General features: G+C 42.6%; 2 protein-coding genes across 5 annotated transcripts in view; one reads left to right on the forward strand and one right to left on the reverse strand.

The window, feature by feature from the left end:
* The window catches only part of RSPRY1 (ring finger and SPRY domain containing 1), a 47,220-nt gene extending 44,662 nt beyond the window's left edge, over positions 1–2,558 (reverse strand). The window contains exon 1 of one of the 2 annotated variants that reach the window (XM_081215798.1): positions 2,424–2,558. The gene's annotated coding sequence lies outside the window, so the exon portion shown is untranslated. Of the gene's footprint in view, positions 1–2,086; positions 2,343–2,423 lie in introns of those variants that run through there. The other variant, XM_081215799.1, reaches the window with a different exon arrangement.
* Positions 2,559–2,809: 251 nt separating this feature from the next.
* The window catches only part of PSME3IP1 (proteasome activator subunit 3 interacting protein 1), a 45,663-nt gene continuing 36,227 nt past the window's right edge, over positions 2,810–12,245 (forward strand). Inside the window, exon 1 of one of the 3 annotated variants that reach the window (XM_081216458.1) lies at positions 2,810–3,025. The gene's annotated coding sequence lies outside the window, so the exon portion shown is untranslated. Of the gene's footprint in view, positions 3,026–3,073; positions 3,093–12,245 lie in introns of those variants that run through there. The other 2 variants (XM_081216460.1, XM_081216459.1) reach the window with 2 other exon arrangements.

The following is a 12,245-nucleotide window of genomic DNA, read 5'->3' on the forward strand; positions in this document are numbered from 1 at the left end:
ACCGGGGCACGAACCCGTATCCCCTGCATCGGCAGGCGGACTCTCAACCACTGCGCCACCAGGGAGGCCCGGCAATTCTTGATAGACTGAATTAAGCTCATGAGTTGAAACAGACTGTAATAAATTCACTTTAGGAACACACAATGGTTTTTTTTTGATTATACTCTTGCCAAAACATACCTCAAAGTTGTTGTTTTCCCCTACTCACTACAGAATAACACACTACTACATAAAATGCTAAGTTTTTATTTTCTCTTGATTCTTGGCCAATTTACTAACTGGAAAGTTATTTTGCTGACAAAGCAGAAAAAGTCCACATAGAGTATGCTGGAACACTTCCTATAGTCAATAACGTAAAAATAATCATGGAGTACAGAAATAATGAAAACAGCAAAAGCAGGACACAGACCTTAAGCAGTAGGTCTGGACGACATGTACCCTGGGAACCAGAAAGCTCACAAAATCACCACAGTGATTTTTTCAAAAAAGACTCATGGAACATAAGATTAGAAAAACAGGAAGTTCAAGTCGGCTTTTTGTTTAAAAAAAAAACTTCAAAAATCACAAATTACTAAATATTTGTTAAACCAGCTCCAGCAAATGCAACTAACCAAAAATTAGGAAAATGTCAGACATGGGCACAGTATGTATAACCTCACAGAGGGAGCTACAAGGCAAGATGTCACCCCAGGAAATGCAAACTATATATGGTGAAAAGTAGAAAAAAAACACTGTGGAAGAGAAATATAAACGCAATTGCTAATGCGCCTCATAATCTATAGTTTGGGGCTACTACAGGAAGGCATAGTATTCACGGAAAAAAGAGGAGGTCTCATTTATAAAATCACAACTGAGGGAGGAAACATGATATTCACTACCTGTAGACATCCAAAGGCCACAAATACATATATATGGGAAAAGGGGAGGTAGTTTACAATATTGAGATCAAATTACCTACAAGAAAATTTCAGCTGTCAGAAAAAAAAAATTCCCGAAGGAAAAGATTATATCATAGGGCTACCTTCTGCCAGTACCATCAGAAGTTCAAAGTAAATTAAAACTCTGGGAGCAAAACTGGAAATCCCTCTACCCGCATCTAAGCAGGGGTTGAAATCATGGGTTTAAGATTATATGACCTACAAAGCTGTAAACCTTGAAGCTTTCCGTACAATATGGCTCCCAGCACTCCATAGGTGATCAACAAGTGTATTAATGCTAATCCCTTACATCTACATACTGCTTTACAGTTTAGAAAGTGCCTTCACTTTCATTTCTCAACAGCAACCCCTTTGATGGTAGAATCACAATACTTTACTTTCACACAGCTTGTAGTCTGTAAAGTACTTTCACACACTGTGTTATTTTACAGAAGAGACCTAAGGAGGTTAAGGAGGAGGAGATGGTAGGTAAGGGGCCTGGACAACTAAGGGACTCTATTCAGTCAGTTAAATAGACACTTCTAACCTTCAGAAGTTCAAAGTACAACACTCCAGGGGGAGCAACCTCATTCAGACAGCTATACAGGATAGAACGCCAGAGTCTCAGTGGACCATTTCTGCCTCTACCTCCGCCCTCAAAGACAGGGAAACTGAGGTAGCAGGTAGAACAAAAGCCTGATCTAGAGTCACGCAGGGCGTGTTGGTGGGACGGACTTCCCCCACTCCACCTCCACTATGCCCAGAAGCGGCTGAATCCTGTGTTTGAGAGGAAAGCGCTTGCCATTCCCGCTTCCCTCTCACTATTCCCCACCCAGGCTTTCCTATGGATGGGGGTCTTTTCTTCCCGGAACCGCGCAGCAGATCCCCTCTCTCCAGGCCCTTACCCATTTGTCACATGGGGCCTCCGAGGTAGAACCCGCTAGCTCTGGCTCCCAACTCCTAGCCTCTCTCTCTGAGGCGTCTCTTGACCCTAAGGCACGTCTAAGCTTCCCCGGCTATGGTCTACCTCCCACTCGTGCCACCTAAACCTCAAACTCCACAAAAGGAAACCCTCCCCAAGCGTCCTCCCACCTACCTCCTCCACCCTGGGCACCCCTGAGGAGCACTCCTAAATATCAGCAGCCTCCCAGGAGCTACCTGCTTCTCACCTGGGCCCCTTTAGTCGCGGCCTCCTCAGAAGGGCGACCCCCAACAACCTCCTCGGTCAAGAACCCCCTAAAGGGGGAACACCCTCTTCCAGAAACCTCTCCGGGCGCGTTCAGCACGGGCCTCGCTGGAGGACCTCCGGCCTGTTTCCTGGGCTCTGCCCAACGCCACCCCCTCCCAGGCCCCTTCTCGGAACCTCCTCCGGCCCCAGTCCGGTCTCTCCGCCGCAGACTCGGGAGGCTGTTCCCCTCCCTCACTGACGTCCCCAGCCCTGGGATTCCCCCCGATCCGCGTCCCCAGGGGCTTCCCGGAGCAGCGTGACTGGGCTGCGGCACTGACTTTCTCCAGCTCCCGGGCCCACCCGAGGGAGGAGGCGGCGGCGGCGGCGGAGCAACTCCTTTGTGACAGGTCCGAGAGAGCGGTAAAGATGGACGCGAGGCCACAGCGCTGCCATTACGTGCTGGGCCCACCCCCGCTTCGTACCGCCCAGGCCCTCCCTCGGTCCCCTAGGAAACGCCCCTTCCTCGGTGGCAATCCCTCTTCCTGTAAGCCAATCATCTTTCAGAGACCACATCACGTGACATCGCCGCTCGGCCCGCCCCCCTGGAGGGAGCTGGCCAATCACCTTGCTGAAGTGTGAATGGCCCAATCAGGTCTCTCCCGCTAGCTTTCCAGGGACCGGATTTCCATCTGTCTCCTGGGGAGGAAGAGAGGTGCGGATTGGGTTACGCTGCCGGAAGGGGGGTGGAGCTGTGTTGTGGCGGTGAGGTAAAGGAAGCTCGGGAGGGTCGAAAGAAATATAAAAGCAAAGGCTATTTTCTTGCTTTTTTTTCTGTTTTTACTTTCTTTCTGTTTCTTTTTACTGAAGAGCGAACGGCCCTTGCGGTGGCGGTTTGGGGTGGGCGCCGCCGAGGTGAGGGGGTCTCGCCTCCCACACGCTGGTAAGTGAGTGCGGCCTGGGCCCTGGCCAGGCAGCGAGACCTGGGCTCCTGCTTCCTCGCTCCGGAGGTGAGTGGCTGCGTTTGGTGGGAGGTTTGGGGCCAGGTCTGCCCTCAGTCCGCTCTCTCGCCCAGTGTTCTGAGTCACCGGGGACAGGGGCTTGCGGGGCCCAGCCTGAGGGAAGCCGAGGGAGCCCGCGGGAATGCCTTCAGGTCCTGTGGAGGAGGATGCCGACCCTTTCAAGCGGTACTGGGACTTTGGGCCTCTAGTCGGCTCCCCTCTACCTTTTCTGTCAGGTGGGGCCACCCAGGCTCCAGGTGAGGAGCGGGCTCTATCCCAGAGGTCTTGGCACGGCTCCAGGCTACTCAGGAGATGTGGGGGGTGCCTGGTGGGAAATGATTGAGTCACGGGAATTAGTGCAGGAGAAGAAACATTATGTACCATGTACCAGTAGATGTGCTCAGCGCGTTTTCTTCTAATAGAAAACAAACCGGTGTGCTCGTTTTGCAGAAAACTTAGGAAACTAAGACCGCGCGGGTTGAAGCGTCTTGTTTGAGAGTTGCTGGCCCAGGTGAATGTCAGTGCGCATGGCGGGAAAGGGGGAGACCTATTCGTTCAGAGCACTGGTTCTTAAACTAGTAGAAAACAAGAGCTTCTGCGGCCCTTTTAAAATGCATATTTTCGGGCCCCACCCCAGATAGTCGGACTGGGGTGTTGGGTGGGACCCAGGAAGCCAAGTGCGGGTCTGGTGGTCAGAATTCCCAATGACCTCTTGTGTACCAGCTGTTGGGTAAGATTTGTTGATAATTCATTCAGCTGTTTGCCTTATTGCTGTGTTAACAAGGACCCCGTTAAATGGTTTGGAAGGCACTGCTTTTGAAACCCTTGAGAGGAATTAGTGTGTAGGCCCCTTTTTGATAACAAGCAATTGAGCTGAGGTAAAGGCAGCTTGTACAGTCTTTCAAATAGAGCTCGAGATTAACAATTTGTAAGGGTCTGAAAGCTGAGGCTGCCCAATTATCTTTCTCACCTGAGGTCTTGGTGCCTCAGGTGAGAAATTCTTCGTGGTTGTAAGAAAGGAAGAATTATGTCAATACCATTTACCTGGTTAACAGTGTTTACCTTTAGCTTCTAAGAATCTTGCTGTTTTGGTTAGAATCAAGCTGCTGCTTGATTGAAGCAGCTTCAATTGATTGAATCAAGCTTCAATTTTCAGAAATTGAAAACCACGTATCTGATAAATGAAGTAATTTAAGTGCATGGTTCAGCCGTAGACTCAGTTGTGTGCAATTATGTCTTGGTGGCAGCTAAATTAAACAATTTCAGTGTGCTCACTGATCACCTTTTGTACATACTTTGTCTTAATTCTCAAATATGATCTCTATAGGATGCGTTTTACAGATTGTTTTGTCCTTGTGTTTGGTTTTCTGCATTTTCATTATGATGTATGCAACTATGGATTTGTTTCTGTTCAGTTTGGTGTTTATTACACTTATTAATTTGTGGATTGGTGTCTTTCATTGTTCTGTAAAATTCTCAGCCATTTTATATTCATGTATTGCTTCTGCCCTGTTTATCTTCCTTCTTTATTGACTTAACATAGACCTTTTCACTCTCTTCTTTGTGCCTCTTACTCTTTTTATTTTTCTATACTATATTCTGGATAATTTATTCTTTATTAATTCTCTCATAGGTTATTTCTAACCTGTTACTAAACTCATCTGTTGCAATCTTAAATTCAGTTATTGCATGTTTTAGTTACTGAAGTTCTATTTTTTTTTCTTTTCAAATGTGCCATGCCACTGTCTTACAGTTTCTTATTCTCTGCTATTAATTTTGAGGCTTGGTTTTTATTTCTTTAAACATGGTAAGCATAGTTGTTTTGTAATCTATATGTGTTAATTCCTTTGGGAATGTGAATTTCCTTTGGGTCTGTTTCTGTTACCCATTATTCCTGCTTTTTTTCTTACCAGTTCACCTTTACCTTCATGGTGTAGCTCTTTGGGGTACCAGATTAAGATGGAGAAAGAGGTGGTTATCAAACTCCGCACACCCTGGTTGGGCTCCCTGCTTTTGAGTTTTGCTTCACAAGGGCACCAAAACAGCAGCTTTCAAGATCAGAGAAATCCTTGGGATGAAAACCAGTTTGAATATTGGACTTAATCTGGTTTTCACCTTGTCTTGGGTTTTTGGCCAAATTCTTTACCATCTTGTTAGCTTTTCTATTTGTTTAAAAATTATTTAAAAAAATTCTTCCAGTTTTACTAGTCATAGAGGTAGGGGTTTGGTCTCAATTACCTAGCCCACTATTTCTGGAAATGAAGGCCCCCTTTGATTTTGATTTTAGAGTGTGAAATATGTCATTTCAGGCAAACTTGAGTTAAAGATTATTTTTCTTAATATATCTAAAACTTCCACCACTTTTCACTGTGCAGTGTCATAGCTGCAAAATTAAGCTTCCCCTGTGCTTTTTTTTCTAGTCTTCCTTATCTAACTTCTATTCTCTTAGAGCATTTAACCTCATTCTACATTTCCTTAAATTGCTCATGTACCAACCTTATCTCTTTTATTGAATGCAAGTTCCTCACTTGCTAAAAAGTAGTGCCAGTTTACTACCTAGCACTGTGCCTTGCACATAATAGGTTCCCTGTAAAGATTTACTTCAGAAATACAGCTGAATGAGTTAGTGGGCCTTGTATGATTGGTGTAATGTAAAATCTTTTTTTTTTCTTTTTTAAATTTGGCCTTAAGAGAGGAGATACATAAAGCCTGGAGGGTGGGGGTGGGAAGGAGTATGATTTAGTGTGGGTTAGGTTCCAGAGTTAGCCCAGATCGTAAAATAGTGTGTAATCATAGCTATCCTCGAAAAACTTTTAGGGAGGCACCATGTTGGATGTAGGTATACCAGTGCAGCAAAATTCCAGCATGGCCAGATTTTCCTCCAACTTTGAAACAGATGCTGTTTTTCTTCCTTTGAGTCCCAGATGAAATAGTTGGTTTGCATTTAGGAATCACAATGTGTAAAAATATATAACTAATATTAGAATCACACATAGTGAGGGAAGTGTTTATACTCTGAGAGGCACACATGAATTGGGGAGCTGAGTATCAGCTAAGGGAACCAATATTTAAGTTCTCTCTTTTTTTCTTCCAGTGGATATAGATGAATTCAGGGTAAATGCACATATGATGAGATTTTGTTCTTGTGCTATGGAAAGATAAATGTATATTCAGGTTTTTTTTTAACTTTTAACTTTATGTGTTTTTTAGATGCCTAGACAACCAGAAGTTTGCTTCAAATTGCTCTTTATAGTAAACATTCTAAATATGAATTACATTGCTTATGGTGTACCCTCATTTTGAGATTCTTTAGTCTCCTTTGCTAGTGGAGTAGGTTAAATAAGCCTCAGGGTTAGAAGAGTGACTAAGGATTACTTTGTCTAGTAATAAGTGCTGACAAAGTGTTCTCTGTTAGTAGTTGTCATTCTCTGAAGTTTTATTTATTTATTTATTTATTTTTGGCTGCATTGGGTCTTCATTGCTGCCTGTGGGCTTTCTCTAGTTGCTGTGAGTGGGGGCTACTCTTGGTTGCGGTGCGCGGGCTTCTCATTGCTGTGGCTTCTCTGGTTGCAGAGCACGGGCTCTAGGCACGTGGGCTTCAGTAGTTGTGGCGCATGGGCTTAGTTGCTCCGTGGCATGTGGGATCTTCCCAGATCAGGATATAATACAGGGAAAGTTGGCTTGATCTGAACTGCTGTAGCTTGGTAGAAGTGTCTTCTGGCCAGAAAGCAGTCTTTATTTGGAATATTTTTGAGCTTGCCAGATGGCAAATTCCTCTTAGTTGCTGTCCTGCGTTTTGAAATCCCATGTGACTTGAACATCAGGATAAAAATGTTGGAAGAGCAGTACTTAAGTATATTTACTGACAGAAAGAAAGTAGATTGGCCTATTGTTTTTGCTCCCCAAAGGGAAGCCTTAGAACACTGTAACACAGAGATCTGATCCTCCCTGGTGTATTTTTACACGTACAGTGTATCTAATGTTAGAAATTAGGAGGGTATGGTGGCTAGTGTGTAAACACTTAGGTAGTCTGCCATCACAAAATTCAGTTCCATAGGAAACCAGATCTCATTAATTTGTATCATGGCACGAGCTAAATGGAATAATTTTCAGGTCAGCAGTGGCAATTATTTTGGGAGCAGCAGTGTAAGTTTTGTTTTTTAAAACTTGTATAGCATGGTATGTATGAGTCCATTCTGTCCCACCAACCTGGAAATTAAATACTACAGTCTCCAGTACAAATACAGTAGTGCAGTGTTTAACATTTACTTCAGCTTGAAATATAAGAACTTTGTTTCTTTGGCTGTCAAGCAAATTTGAAAACTCTTTGCATCAGTTTGAAACTTTTAAGTTGGGACAAAGTGATTTTAGCATGGTTTTGGTTTTCCATGAATTCCCTATTTGAAGAACTTAAATAATCCTTTTAAAAATAATGTAATGTTTAATTTGATCATTAAACTTGAGTCACCATGCAGAAAAGCTATGTGAGTAAAGGAAAGTTGGCAGCATTTATTCTTTCTAAAATTAAACACAGTAAGGACAAAATAAGTATTCTCAATGTAAATCCTCTTCATCCCTAAATGAATTTATATAATTAGATCCCCAGACCCCTGGGCTTTTGTTTGTTTGTGTTTTGTTTTAAATTATTCTAGCAAACAAAAGAGGAAAATAAGAGACTTGTGAAAATTTAGATAGGCTGTAGGAATTTGAAATAGACACTTTAATTTCTGGTTTCTCTGGCTACTTCCAGAAGAAGGTAAGTTGTGGGTACTCATCACCTTTCTAATGCAGAATAAACAGTGAATGCTGGACTCTTCAGAGAAAAATGCTTTGTGTGGGAAATATTTATTGCTTAGTGTGAGAGCATTTGTTTAGTCAGTTGAAATTAAAGGAAAGTAGCAAGAGGTTTTTTTTTTTAATTATTTATTTATTTTTGGCTGCGTTGGGTCTTCATCGCTGCGCACGGGCTTTCTGTAGTTGCAGCGAGCAGGGGCTACTCTTCCTTGCGGTGCACGGGCTTCTCATTGTGGTGGCCCCTCTTGTTGAGGAGCACGGGCTCTAGGCGCATGGGCTTCAGTAGTTGTGGCACACGGGCTCAGTAGTTGTGGCTCGTGGGCTCTAGCGTGCAGGCTCAGTAGTTGTGGTGTATGGGCTTAGTTGCTCCGTGGCATGTGGGATCTTCCCAGACCAGGCTCGAACCCGTGTCCCCTGTGTTGGCAGGTGGATTCTTAACCACTGCACCACCAGGGAAGTCCCACAAGAGTTATTCTTGAAGAAGACGTCAGCTATCTAATATAGTAACGTGATGTAATCTTTGGTCTTGTGTTTCCTATTGCACAAGTTGTATAGTGTTTAAATAAAATTCCCTATGGGACAAAGACGCTTTGGTGAATATTTGTTTAATGACTACCATTTTCTATAATTTACATTGGACAGTATCTAAGAATATTCATGTGAGAGCATTCCTCCCTGCTCAAATTCTTCAAATCCTCTCCATGGTTGGTTTATTCAGTAAGTATGTCTTTATATTTAACGTATGGCAGACACTGTGCTGATAAGCACTGTGAATAAAAAGGGCTGTTGGAATAGTCATAAATGATAAAACACAATGGGTAAGTGCTATAGTAGAGTAATAAATAGCTGGAATGGGGGCCAGAGGAGAAACAGGGAGACTAATGGAATGCTCCTGCAGTAGTTTATGCAAGATGAGGCCCTGAAAATAAGAGATTAGAAAGGAAAGGACTCTTAAAGGAGAGGATGAATTAGAAAGAGATCATTATGAGGTAGAAATAACAGAACTTGGAGACTGGTGGCATGTAAGGGAAAAAGGAGTCTAGATACATGCCCAGGTTTTCAGCCTGGGAAACTTGATTGATCCATGTTTGTGCCCTTCATTACTGCCTCATACCTGTACTGTTCACTTTGGTAATTCATTACATACACTATTAATCTGGTATTAACTAGTGCAAGAGTACTAACTCTTTTTTTTTTTTTTTTTTTTTTTTTTTTTTTTTTCTTTTTGCGGTATGCGGGCCTCTCACTGTTGTGGCCTCTCCCGTTGCGGAGCACAGGCTCCGGATGCGCAGGCCCAGCGGCCATGGCTCACGGGCCCAGCCGCTCCGCGGCATATGGGATCCTCCCAGACCGGGGCACGAACCCGTATCCCCTGCATCGGCAGGCGGACTCTCAACCACTGCGCCACCAGGGAGGCCCAAGAGTACTAACTCTTAAAGTTTATTTTCTTTATCACCCCATAGAATTTGGCACAGTGCTGGACACAGTTCAGCATTCAGCACAATGTTGAGTTTATTTAAATTGAATTAATAATAAAACAGTAAAAGAGAGAACCACAGTAAAGGGGAAATATAAAATTACCAAATATGTATACATGTACGTTTTTCCTAATCTCTGTTGTGGTCCCTTTCCCACTTCACATATCATGGTTGTTTATATCACTGATTTATTTCTCCTGCACTCCTTGAGTGCAGACAGTATTTCTCTCACTCCCATAACCAGAGCTTAGCATAGCACTTTGAAGTAATGGCAAACCTTTCAAAGCGTTTTTAAGCAGGTGCCAAACACTGTGCTAAGTGCTTTACATGAATTCTTTTGTTATCCTCACAAAAGCTTTATGTTGTGCAGTACTATTTTAATCCCCGTTGGTGAGTGCAGTCTGTGGATTGGGAAACTAAGGCTCAGAGGAGTTAAGTGACTTGTCCAGGATCATACAACTTATAAGTGGCAGAACCAAGGTCTCTTGATCTCAGAGTCTGTTGTCTTCATCATTACCTGTATCATTACCTCTTGTAAGGAGACTGCAACAGAAGGTATTTGTTATATATTGGTTGAATTAGATTAGGTTGTAGTGAAAGGTGTCTGAAGTTAAGCTGACTTCTTGGCAATATTTATTGACAGTGAAGTTTTGAATCCTGAAAAGACCTGAATATTTCTGGAGAAGAAATATTCTGAATATTATCCAGAATACTCCAGAGTATGACCACTTGTTCATGAACATTTTCTGTACTTTAACCTCTCCTGATATAACAATTAATTAGCCAGAGGGCCACTGGTGGCATTGAAGGCAAGAAGGGAACAACAGTAGTTGAAGTGCCAGGGAATGAGGACCTACAGAAGATGTGCAAATTGAAGAAAGAGATGGATAAAGCAGTCTATGGTTTAGTCTTGGCCCTTTTAAACTCACAGAAATTTATTATAATTAGGTGTGGTCATCTAGTTTTATTTTGGGAATGAGGGAATGTCAGGATTATATTAGCTTTAAAGAATAGAGTTTTGGACTTCCCTGGTGGCGTAGTGGTTAAGAACCCACCTGCCAATGCAGGGGACACGGGTTTGAGCCCTGGTCTGGGAAGATCCCACATGCCACGGAGCAACTAAGCCTGTGCGCCACAACTATTGAGCCTGTGCTCTGGAGCCCACAAACTACTAACTAAAAAATAAATTTATTTAAAAAATAAAATAAAGAACAGATTTTTTACAAGTGTTCATTAGTTTTTACTGTGTGAGTGTTTTCTCAGGAAATCAACCCTTTGAGAGAAGTAGAGTTTCTCTGTCAAATTCTAAATCCATTGTCTTTAAATTTCCTTTTTTTGATGTGTTTCTGCCTTGTTTTCATTTTCATTAGCCAACGGTGATCCTTGATTTTGTCCTTATTTGTGAAAGATGGGGAAATAGTACAGGCTAAACTCTTTGGGTAGAAATTGAATTCTAACACTTTTTTAAAAAATCTCTTTATTTATTTATTTATTGGCTGCGTTGGGTTTTTGTTGCTGTGTGCAGACTTTCTCTAGTTGTGGTGAATGGGGGCTACTCTTCGTTGAGGTGCGCGGTTTTCTGATTGCGGTGGCTTCTCTTGTTGCAGAGCACGGGCTCTAGGCGTGCGGGCTTCAGTAGTTGTGGCACACGGACTTAGTTGCTCCATGGCATGTGGGATCTTCCCGGACCAGGGATCGACCCGTGTCCCCTGCCTCGGCAGGCGGATTCTTAACCACTGCGCCACCAGGGAAGTCCCGAATTCTAACACTTTTGAGAAAAAGATTGATGAAAAGGAGAGTAAGAATGTCTTGGAATCCCATAAATTTGTCTTTTCCCAAAAGTAATTGATAAATGTTGGGAAGATTCTTATTTTTCTAGAGTTTCTGTTTCAAATTCAAACCCTTGTTTACATGTATCCTAAAGGCTCTGCCCCTTGAGTTTCAGGGATCTTTGTTAAAGTTAAATGAAGGTAGGTTCTTCTTTTTCCAAAAACTCAACAGGCTATAAAATTAAATAAATGGCTTTACTTCCTTAATTTTACATTATAAGAATAATCTTAAGAGTCTCTGAATTCTTATTTAGATTGAAGCATGTAAGATTCTAGGTTTTTATTTTGGCCTTTTAGAAGAGTTCTTTCAGTATTAATATTTTCATTTTTTTAAGTGTAATGAGAGTGAAGAGATGCATTTGTTGGCATACCAGTTGCATTACCATATCCTAAAATTTATTTCCCAGGTTTAAATCATGTGCAATTTGTTAAGTTCACTGCTTTGAGACACTTTTATTCTCTATTTTATAAGATTAAAGGAACTAGAAATGTTTGACCTAGAAAAGCGACAAATTAGGAGGAAAATGGGAGTTGTCTTCAAACAACTGCAGCATTGTCATGTTGAAAAAGGGATTTGGCTCCTTTTGTGTAGTCCCAGGGGATTGAACCTGTGTGTGGAATTTATAGGGAGACAGATTTCAGTTCAGTTTAAGGAAGAACTATCCTACCAGTCAGATCTGCTCAGAGAGAGAGTCAGCTGCCTGGAAGGGAGTACAGTTTTAAAGTATGGCTTGGATGAAAATCTCCTGGGTATGGATGGTGGGTTCTGCTGCCAGATGGAGAATTGTTTGAGGTGGGCTCTAAGGACCCGTTGCACTCTGAATTATTTACCAGGAAATAAGTGTGAGAGGACAGCCAATTTAGGGTGAGAAAGGAGAGCTACAGCTAAGAAAGGGGACATTGAGGGCCCAATATGTCTCTCCCATCCATTAGAGTTCTACATAGTTGATGTTTTCTCTGCCAGAGAGATTTAAGAAAATGTTGGCTCTTGTTCCATAAGAGGTCATTATGCAGAACTTGAGGAATTTTTGGCATGGTCACAGAGACAGAACAATTCTGTC

The sequence above is a fragment of the Mesoplodon bidens genome, assembly GCF_964165515.1.
Source record: "Mesoplodon bidens genome assembly, chromosome: 18".
NCBI classification, from domain to species: Eukaryota; Metazoa; Chordata; class Mammalia; order Artiodactyla; family Ziphiidae; genus Mesoplodon; species Mesoplodon bidens.